General features: G+C 40.1%; 1 protein-coding gene across 4 annotated transcripts in view; it reads right to left on the bottom strand.

Annotated features, from left to right (window-relative positions):
* NYAP2 (neuronal tyrosine-phosphorylated phosphoinositide-3-kinase adaptor 2) overlaps positions 1–11,166 on the bottom strand; it is a 333,066-nt gene that overhangs the window by 63,403 nt on the left and 258,497 nt on the right. The window lies entirely within an intron of this gene.

The raw sequence follows: 11,166 nt of genomic DNA, 5'->3' as shown, positions 1-11,166 counted from the left end.
CTAATCACAAGAGAACAATCAGACAAAGTAAGGGACATTCTGGAAAAAAAGCAAAATCATTCTGGACTCTGAAAATGTCACTTATCTTGAAAGACTAATGAGGTTGGGAAGTATTTGTGATTCAGGAGATTTGGAGAAACAAAGAAAGAAACTGAAAACTCTATGTAATGTCGTATCCTTGATTGGATCCCAGACTGGGGAGGGGTATAATATTGGGGCCCTTGTAGAGATTTGAGGATTCCCTTTATATTAGATGATAGTAGGTAGTAGTGAATTATTATAAATTACCTGACTGCTTTTTTGAGTTTGATTGTTTAGAAGAATACACTTGGTCTTAGGATAGTCATGTTCAAATATTCAGAAATGAAGTGACATGATTTTAAAAAACTGTATGTGTTTGAAAGTACACACATTATACTAGTCTTCCAATCGTGCATCTGTAAAGCATCTCTATTAAGGTATCTCTATTAAGTATGTTCAAAAGGAAAATATGAAACAAATGATTGCTCTTAGGTATTCTATCCATTGAAGATTCATTTGGGTTAAGAATGCCCTCTTTTGTCATGCTAATTGTTCAGGGAAGGGCTCTCTTCTACAATCCCCCTGTCATCTGAGGCTTAAGTGAGATGATCTCAGGGAATCAGAATTTAAATTAAAAGGAGACAGCTCCTTAGCAAATTTCTGTTGACTTGACTTTCTACGTGAATCAGCTTCCTCAAAATGGGAGTAATAATGATCATGCTTATGGTTCCTAATTCTCCCAGAGCATGACCACATGCTCTTCATCCCCTAATCATTTTTCTACAATTTTTCCCACCTCAACATTTGTTAATCCTATAATGCTAAACTGCTTGCATTTCTCTGACAAATTGTATGACTTCAGACTTCTCACTCCTTTGTAAACTGTCTTACGTCTGACTGTAAAGGCCTCCCACCCACTCTTATTAAATATATATGATATTTATATTTATATATTCACACACACGTATTTGGCTTCTTTATCAGGCTGAAATTTCTTTGAACACAGGAGTTTGTCATATCAACCATCTTCAAACTCAAGCATCTAGCAGAATATCTGGTGTTTAGCAGTACACAACAAGAATTTGTTGGCTGAATACATGAAGGCAATTTATAAATTCTGAAGTCTGAGGACTAAGCTCTGATTTTTTTAGCTTGCACAAATTCCTATCTAACGGGTCTGGAGAGCCATGCCCTACAAACCATAAATTCTCATCAGAATGGTTTTATTTAACCCTATATACCATGACTAACTTTCCAATCTGACCCTGGCATAACGTTACATGACAAAGAAGAAAGTCAAAATATTTTACCCCAAAACATGTTTCTTTGCTGTATTTTGAAATGGTCCTGCAAAGCTGTCCTCTGTGTGTGTGTTGGGGGGGTGGGGGGCATGGAGGTGGGGGAATATGTATCTGTAAAGAATCTCTATTAAGGTAGCTAGATCTTTTTCTTTCAGGCCTTCCCAATCCCGAAAAGATTAAGAATCTAGTACTTTTTAAAGGTCCAAATAAGAAATATTTGTCATCTATTGTCTCTAAGGGCAGCCACTTTAAGACTTCAAAAGAACCTTGGTCTCCACAATCCTTTATCTTAACCTGAATATTTCCTTTCTATTGATCTCAAGTGTTTAAACAAACTCAACCAATTATCAATCAAAAAATGTTGAAATTTACCTGTAGCCTGGAACCATCCCCCCAACCCCGCCCAGGCTTTGAGTTGTCTCGCGTTTCTGAACCAAACCAATATATTGTTTCAATGTATTTCATTGATGTCTCATGCCTCCCTAAAATGTATAAAAGCAAGCTGCACCCTGACCACGCTGGGGAAATATTCTCAGGACCCCTGAGGGCTGTGTCACAGGTCATGGTCACTCATATTTGGCTCAGAATAAATCTCTTCAAATATTTTACAGAGTTTGACTCTTTTTGTCAACAAGTACTAATGTTGATGACTGCAAAATGTCAATGACAGTGATATATGTCATTTATTGGTGTTTGCTTGGTGGTGCAAGAGAAGGTAGGCTACATAGGTGACATGGGACATATGGGGTGAAAAATTTGGCATTAAAGTAGGTGACTTTAGCGCATGGAGGCTTTGGAGAGAGAAGAAAAGGTAAATTGGCCAAAAGTTAATTTGACTCACACCACCCTTTCGCCAAGACCCAAGACGATTGTCTTCAGAGCTGTGGCATCTAAGGTTACCAGAGCAGCATTAGAAAGATTGCACCTAACAGCATCCTCCAGGGTATCCTTTTTCCCCAGGTCTGGCCACTCCACCCAAAGCCCCTGGGAGTATCTGAGAGGGAGGGAGTGGGATAAGAAGGAAAGAAGGTCCTGATGTGCTCTACTCTAGGCCACCTCCTTTGCCTCACTTACCTCCTGTCTATGTGGGTGGTGGGCTTTTTTTTTTTTTTTTTTTTTTTAGACAAGAGTCTTGCTCTGTTGCCCAGGCTGGAGTACAGTGGCACAATCTCAGCTCACTGCAACCTCTGCCTCCCAGGTTCAAGCAATTCTCCTACCTCAGCCTCCTGAGTAGCTGTGATTACAGGCATGCACCACCACACCCGGCTAATTTTTGTATTTTTAGTAGAGACGAGGTTTCACCATGTTGGTCAGGCTGGTCTTGAACTCCTTTTTTTTTTTTTGGTCTCAAAAAAAAAAAAGGAGCTAGGGAAAGATGGTGTGCTGCCCTCTCCTTGCAGATTTAGCAAATCTTCACGCAGCTCATGAGACTGTTCACCAGTTGTGTTAAAACGCTCCATTTTTGTGACTCCTATTGAGAAGACCAGCAGGACAGGAAGGGGAGAGACCTTCTTTCGGTTCAATAAACTGTAGTAGCGAACAGCTGTTCGTTACTGGGGGTGTTCACACTTAAAAACATTTTTTTTTCTTTTGCCTTTGTATTTGAATTTAGCTGCAAGAGTATTTTTAAAGATTCTATGGGCATGTAACAAGTGCTAAATCACCCAAGGAGGAGGTCTCCATGTGTTTAGGGAATCTGCTCAGCAAAGCCAGGGCAGAACTATAGAAAAAAAAAAAGAGAAAAGAGAAAAGTTCAGCTTCAATAAACTTATGCAAAATTTTGTAAAGAGAAAATCTAAATAAAGTTAAAAGTAAAATGTATGGAGAAATTATGTAAGGTTTGTGCTATTTGCAAAGGTAAAATTCTATATTATTTGTGGAGAGAAGGCTTCATAATCCCTTCTGTTCTCAGAGACTATAAATGTCTTAATTTACTCCAATCATAGTTCATGTTCTGCCTTAAATATATACTTGTATCACTCGAGTATGGAATATCTTTCTAGAATTGTTTCCATGATAGTTTCTCCTAATATTCATAAACCTTTGGGGGTTTTTTGTTTGTTTGTTTGTTTTTGAGATGGAGTCTCGTTCTGTCGCCCAGGCTGGAGTGCAGTGCCGTGATCTCAGCTCACTGCAAGCTCTGCCTCCCGGGTTCACGCCATTCTCCTGCCTCAGCCTCCCAAGTAGCTGGAACTACAGGTGCCCGCCACCACGCCCGGCTAATTTTTTTGTATTTTTAGTAGAGACGGGGTTTCACCATGTTCACCAGGATGATCCTGGTCTCAATCTTCTGACCTCGTGATCCAACCACCTCTGCCTCCCAAAGTGCTGGGATTACAGGCGTGAGCCACCGCGCCCGGCCGCATTTCAGTTCTATTCTCTAATTTTTCTCTCTCTTCCTCAGTAAGTAGGTAAAACTTGTAAGTAACTAGCTGAGGTGGGCCTATGTGATGACTGTGTGCAGAGCCACAGTCAACAGTCCCAATGTGTCTGCAAGTTATTATAACAGTTATACAATGACATACTAATCCGTTTCCACTCTTAGCAATTATTTATTCATTCAATATGTATTGAGACGGCAAGGGATTTCCAGGATAAAAATAGACATTCCCAGCCCTCAAGAAGCCTCCATTCTAACACAAACAATTATAAGCTGAATTTTTGGAATCAATACATGCTCCTTGGAAAAATGCAAAAAGCATTCCATGGTTGGATATATTTGAGAAACATAAGCAATATTATATCCCTCACTTTGCAATTTCCAGTGCACATCAGCAAATTTGAAACTCAGATAGTAGCGAAATTTACTTAACTTGACTTTCCCCACACTGCTTTACTGTGTAATAGAGTTCCTCTCTGATGCAGAAATAAGGCCTTTCATGGTTATGACAGTAAGTACAGGGAAGAGACAGAGAAGGGAGAGCTGCTTGGGAAAGATAAAAAAGGCTTGTGGACGGGAGAGCACACTTGATCCCAGACTTGACAAATAAGCAATAGTTTGCCAGGAGTCAAGGACTAGGGAGGGTGTTCCAAGAAGAAGGAAGAGTCAGACAACTCTTGGAGGCATGCCAGGAATATTTAAAAGTGATACAGAGCCAGGCGCAGTGGTTCACATCTGTAATCCCAGCACTTTGGGAGGCTGAGGCAGGCAGATCACAAGGTCAAGAGATCAAGACCATCCTGGCCAACATGGTGAAACCCCGTCTCTACTAAAAATACAAAAATTAGCCAGGCTTGGTGGTGTGCACCTGTAATCCCAGCTACTTGGGAGGCTAAGGCAGGAGAATCGCTTGAACCTGGGAGGCAGAGGTTGCAGTGAGCTGAGATCATGACATTGCACTCCAGCCTGGGTGACACAGTGAGACTCTGTCTCAGAAAAAAGAAAAAAAAAGTGAGAAAGAACTGTGGTGGGTGTGTGGATGAACCTGAGGTGTAGCAGGTGAATGGAGGCAGGTAATGGATAAGGAAGCTGAACAGGAAGACCAGGGCCTTGAAATCCAAGCAAAGTTGTTCGTGATTCATGCTGTGGGCAGTGGGCACCCTTAAGTATTTTGCATGGAGGAAGTCAACTACGATCACTCTTTTGCTGCTGTGAAGAATGGATCTGGGAACAGAGGGTGAGTTTAGAGGCTGGAGCTGGGAAAATGGGTGAGAGATGCTAAACCTGTGATCAAACTGCAGAGTCATCTTGTAAGACTTGTTTGGATTCAAGAGAGAAAAAGCACAAATCATAAAGATGCTGGAGTGGCCCCAGTCCCCTTCTGTACTGGTGTCCTGGGCCCATCTTGCTTCTCCCTAGTGCTCCATGCATGCTTACAGTAAAAACAGTGCTTTGTACTTTTTTGCTCAAAGAAAATGTTAAAAATAGCCCATGTTTTAAATAAACGAATGACTGAAAATGAACACATTTAACCCTTCTGGTCTAAAGTGTGCTTTTGTATTCATTATTTATTTTATATGGATGTAGAAATCAAAATACTTGGAAATTTCGTGAGGCCTGGAGACTGCGATCATCGGATATGAGTGTTTGCTTTCTCCAAGGGAAGGTCCCTTGTTTCATTATTTAGGTTTATATCAGACAAGTGACAGTACAGATTGTGTTCCTTCCTAGATCGTTCCTTGAATGATAAGCAACTTCAGCTCTATTGGTTTCTCCCGAAAAGCCTCTACCCCTTTCATATGCAAAGTTGATTGGGTTGGGAAGGATTACTCCTGACACCTTTTGTTCCTTCAAATAACTTTCTCATTTTCTGGGAAGGAAGTCATTAAATGCAGCATTCCAAATACCATCCCTGTCAAAATAGCTGACAACTAGGGATTATTAACTAGCTCTAATGCAGCATTTACTTTAGAAAACAAATGCTTTGACATGACAGTACAGTTGGGGTTCCCCCCTCCCACTTTAAAGTGTCTGTTCGTAGGATTCTGTGGAAGTCCAGAAGCCAGATACATTTTGGTGAATACGTCTTGGTCTTTTGTGTTGGTGGTTAAATCTACAACAGTACTCTGGAAGCTGATATCTATGTGTGCATGTGTGGGCGAGGATATGTTTTCTTTTCAGAATGTGGAAAGGGTTCGATGTGCTCAAGTGTTAATATCCACAGACACTTGTGCACATACACACCTGCAGGGCTGATGTCCCATGGCACTAGTCCATGGTCCACAAAAATGTAATAACCGATGAATGGAACTTAGCTTTCTTCCAGAAGTTACTTTCCCAACCTCATGTCAACTTTGGAGATTTTGCTCTTGGTTGGCACTCTGCTTATTTGAAGTCCTAGTTGAATTTGTCCTCTCCTATGACATTTTAGTCTCAAAAAGTCAAAAGGCAAGACCTGGGAAATTGAAGAGTGATTACATGAATGGATGAAAGTGAAGGAAAGTAAGTTATAGAAAGAGAGCAAATTCAGGGGCAGGTGCAGTGGCTCACGCCTGTAATTCCAGCACTTTGGGAGGCCGAGGTGGGCAGATCAATTGAGGTCAGGAGTTCGAGACCAGCCTGGCCAACATGGTGAAACCCTGTATGTATTAAAAATACAAAAATTAGCCAGGTGTGGTGGTGCATGTCTGTAATCCCAACTACTTGGGAGGCTGAGGCAGGAGAATCACTTGAACCCAAAAGGTGGAAGTTTCAGTGAGCAGAGATCATGCCACTGCACTCCGGCCTGGGTGACAGAGCTAGACCCCGCCTCAAAAAGAAAAAAAAAGAGAGCAAATTCAAAAAGGAAGTTATATATGAGGCAACTATGCATAAAGCAGGGGTTTGATAGATAGAACTACCTGGTTTTATATCTTATATCCATAAAGCCACTCACTGGTTATAAGACCTTCAATAGGTAACAGAAACTCTTTAGCCAAAAAATTTATCATCAGTGAAATGGGTATAATATTACCTACTTCAAAAGTGTGCTGTAAGAACAACATTAGATAATACAGCATTCTGAGCACTCTGGCAAGCACATAAGAAGCTCTCAACAAAAGCTATTTTAGGAATCCAATTTGTCTGGAGAAGTGTTTTCAACCTGAAGGATAATGTTCATTTGCAGCACAGAATGAAGAATGAAGATTTGTCCAGCAGGTGAGCTGGGTGCTAGTGCTAAAGATCTCTAGTGTCTCTTGAGTAAAAAACTCATGGCAAGGACGTATTTATTATTCTGAATGAAGGGTACTGCCACTCTGAGCCAGTACTAACAGCATGTGAACATTTATTCCTAATGCACATGCAATTTAAGTTGGAGGTAAATTTACCCACAAGTTAGCAAGAATACTATTTTCCGGAAAGACTCTCAAGCTATCTGTTTCAAACATGTTAATGGAAAACAAAAGAAATCAAGAAGGAATTTTTCCATTTAACCAGTCATGCTTTTTTTCTATTCTTTTCCTTTTCAGTCGGCAAAAGAGGGATAATGATCTCCTTTCCTGGAAACTCAGGTTGAATTAAGGGATTTGCAATGCACAGAAGATGTCATAAATCCTAATGAAAACAGCTGCACATATTCATAAATAATGCATAGCACTCTGAGATCAGTAGCTGTGATTCATTTTTTCCCCTCAAAGTATTATTTTTAAAGGCATACTATTTAAAAGTTAGAGAGCCTAAAATTGCAAGATTAAAGTAATGAAAAAAAATTCAAAACAAAAATCATCAGCAGATTTTGTCTTAGATTTCTACAGGCGTTTTGCTTATTATCCCAAACAACGCATACATCTTCTCTGTCATAAAACAGTTGTGTTTGATTGAATTTTTGAAAGCCAAGTATAGATTGCAAAGTGCGCTAAAGACGCTAGGTGGCGCCATGTATCCACCTAGTGTTATGCTATGTTTCCACAGGCTGGGTTGGCCCGCCCCATCTGAAGCCAGACATTCGTTTTAATAGTTAAACCGGGCCGGGCGCGGTGGCTCACGCCTGTAATCCCAGCACTTTGGGAGGCCGAGGCGGGCGGATCACGAGGTCAGGAGATCGAGACCATCCTGGCTAACACGGTGAAACCCCGTCTCTACTAAAAATACAAAAAATTAGCCGGGCGTGGTAGCGGGCGCCTGTAGTCCCAGCTACTCGGGAGGCTGAGGCAGGAGAATGGCGTGAACCCGGGAGGCGGAGCTTGCAGTGAGCCGAGATCGCGCCACTGCACTCCAGCCTGGGCGACAGAGCGAGACTCCGTCTCAAAAAAAAAAAAAAAAAAAAAAAAAAAAAAAAAAAAAAATAGTTAAACCGATACATTTTATAAAGTGAATGGTTGCAGGCATTAAAAAAAATAGGCATTTAAAACTGGTATGTGGAATCTTTAAGTAAATGCTGAGGTTGGCAAAAAAAAAAAAAAATGTATCCTGTGTCTCTAATACCTGCTGTCCCGACCCTAGCAGATAATAGCTTCCTATATAGACTTAATGTTTTCATTGTATTTTCTCATACCTTAATTCAAAGAGGTGAGTAAGTAGTATTGGGGGCAGGAGAGCTGACAGTTCTGAAATGCTACCTGTAGCCAATTTCTACGTACTTTGCCTCCAACCCACATATGAGACCTACAAGGTAAGAAGAAATGCCAGACCTAAACTCCCTATTACATGGTAAATAACTTAGTAACTAATTTTGTAATTGTGAAAGAAGGAGTAATGAATATAATGGGCTCTAGGGGGGTACCAAGGACAAAGTGGGAGAAATCAATTTGCCCCAGGTGCAGGCAATAAGGAGATGCACTGTCTACGGAGAACTTAAAACCAGTGATAGAACCAACTAGAAATCTGTCTGCTTTTTCTTATCACCATGCACTAGCAGTTCTATACCAGCTTGGGGATAGTGGGGTGGACCAATCATTCCTTCAGTGACTACTGCCTTTGGAATACCACCGACTGAACTACTTTTCTCTTTAGAATTTTCCAGCAAGCAGAAAAATTGAATTTTTTGGAAAGAGGAAAAACTGTTAGGAAAAGGAGAAAGAATTAATATTTTTTTCCCACAAGTAATGTCTGTCCAGGACTTTACACACCTATGTTATCTCATTAATCCTCAACAACAACCCCAGACTCAGAAAGGTTCAGCAACATATTCCAGGTCTTACAGCCACTAACCGGTAGAGCCAGGATTCTAATAAATCTTTACTTCCTGTAAGTCTCATATCTATCTCAGGTTTTTGTCTATCTCAGGTTTTTGACTGGTTAATATCAGGTTCTGAGTGGCAAATCTCAGGTTTTTGAGTGGTTAATGTCATAGCCTTTGACATTTAATAAATACAAAACTTTGGATAAGCTATGTAACCTTACTCACTTTGGTATCCTTGGTTGTGATGTGGGATAATAATAGTACCCATCAGTGAGGACTGTAGGGAACACACCTACAATGATGCAGGCATGCTCCGAGCCCAGTCCTGGCACATGGTAAGCACATGAGAGGTGACAAAAATGGCACATCATGTTCATTATGCAAACTTCACCTAAGAACCCTGAATAACTTTTTGTCCCTTCCAGATGGTAAAGAAAGCTGGAGTACGTACTTCTTCTGCTACTTCACACCTGTAGCTCTGGCGGTTAAGTTGATAACTCTGACCTCGGATGCTGAAGAGAGGGACACACACAGGTACCAGGGACAGCGGAGTTAGATAACAGGCACCCTCAGAGTCCACTGGGCCCAATCCCCACCCTTATTTGTCAATTGGTTCAAGACTTCTTTGAGAACATCTTCTTGCTTATTATACCCTCCTTGCTCTGACAGAATAAATGACAAGGTTGTTGGCGGCAGGCATGAGCTTGTTTTGTTTTATTCCACTCTATAATGGAGTTACTGAAAGACTGATCATGGAACTTCTGGACTTTAAAAAGTGACCCACAAATATTCTGCTGCCTAAAGTATGTAAAAGTTAATAAGCACGCAATGGCTAAATAATATGTAAATTACTTAGCCCATACTGCAGCTAAGTTGTAAAGAGTTATGACCCTCTGAATTCTTTGTATTAAAGTAGAAAGGAAATAATTCCAACATTTCATTTTACATATTCCTTGATTCAGCTATTTAAAAGTAATAATAAATTTTATTTTCCACCTTAGATATGACATTAATTAAAGCTCATAGAGAGTGCCATAAAGAACTAAAGCCTAACATTTTTATAAAACAATTTGACAGGACCATAGAAAGCACACATAAGATAATGCTTTTTATATATTTTTTGCACTTGCATTGTTTTAATGCAACTAGGCTATAGTACTTGGTAATAGATCCACTTAGCCACTGACATTCTTATTTGTAACATGAATTTATTCCACATTTCACAAGGCTAGATCCAAATTCTTTGGTAAATATCATTTTTATAACAAATAAGCATAATTTCTTTGTAGCATAATTTCTTTTTAACATAATCTTTGTTAACATAGCACTTTATTTTACAATTTGAAGTTAGTACAGAGAAACACTTCTCAAACATAATGCTGATGTTGTACTGTGAACTTAGGGGGGTGTTCCAAGTCCTCCTCTTAGGGTTTCTCATGTTTGGAAATATATGTAAGGTTGACATGTATGCAGAAGGAAGTAAATAATAAGAGCCAATTTTAATATGTGTTGCACAGCCTGAAAGAAGCTGTGTGGTGGTGAGAAGCTGTGTGTTAATGAGTTCAGATTTTGTTGGTTCTGTTCTGTGTGTTGTTTCTGCTTTTCTTCCATTTCCATCATGTGATGTAATCATGAGCATACAATCAAATCAGCTGTGTAAAGGTACAAATGGCATGGAAAACATGTTCTCAGTTCAGGTCTGATAGGAGAATCTGGAACATCACAGAATCTCAAAAAAGAAAAAAAGAAAACACTTTTGTTCAACACTTGAGCAGCACATTATAGAGAAGGGGCCGTTGGTCACACAGAGTGAGGGTGGCACATGCTCTCCAACTACATATTCTGTGGCTATCTCATTCCCAGCACTGCTTTCTCCTGTGGACTGTAAAACCTTAGTCTCAAAGTAGGAAACACTTGACAATGTATCCAACTGATCAGGTAAAATGTCCCTGGTCTATAGGACAAGGGGCTAAACTAAAGCGTGCATGACTTTGGCAAAACAAGTCATCTCTATGCTCATAGTGGCCTGAGAATTGTAAAGAGAAAATATTTTTGAAGTTTTTCTACTCTTACATTTTACGGTGTTTTGGTTTTTGTTTTTACTTTCCTTTTCCTTTTTTTTTTTTTTTTTTTTAGAGCAGTTTTAGGTTCACAGCAAAATTGAAAGAGGTTTCCCATATTGCCCTTAGGACTTGTTTTTGTTTTTCTGCTTGATTCTATTGCAGGCACAAATTAAATGAGGATGGAGCTTTGCAGCCTTTAAGGTCAGGTTATTCAGAGTTGGGGTGGGCACCCAGGAGATG

The sequence above is a fragment of the Pan troglodytes genome, chromosome 13, assembly GCF_028858775.2.
Source record: "Pan troglodytes isolate AG18354 chromosome 13, NHGRI_mPanTro3-v2.0_pri, whole genome shotgun sequence".
NCBI classification, from domain to species: domain Eukaryota; kingdom Metazoa; phylum Chordata; class Mammalia; order Primates; family Hominidae; genus Pan; species Pan troglodytes.
Note: the sequence above shows the minus strand (reverse complement) of the source record. Positions and strands in the feature narration are given on the sequence as shown.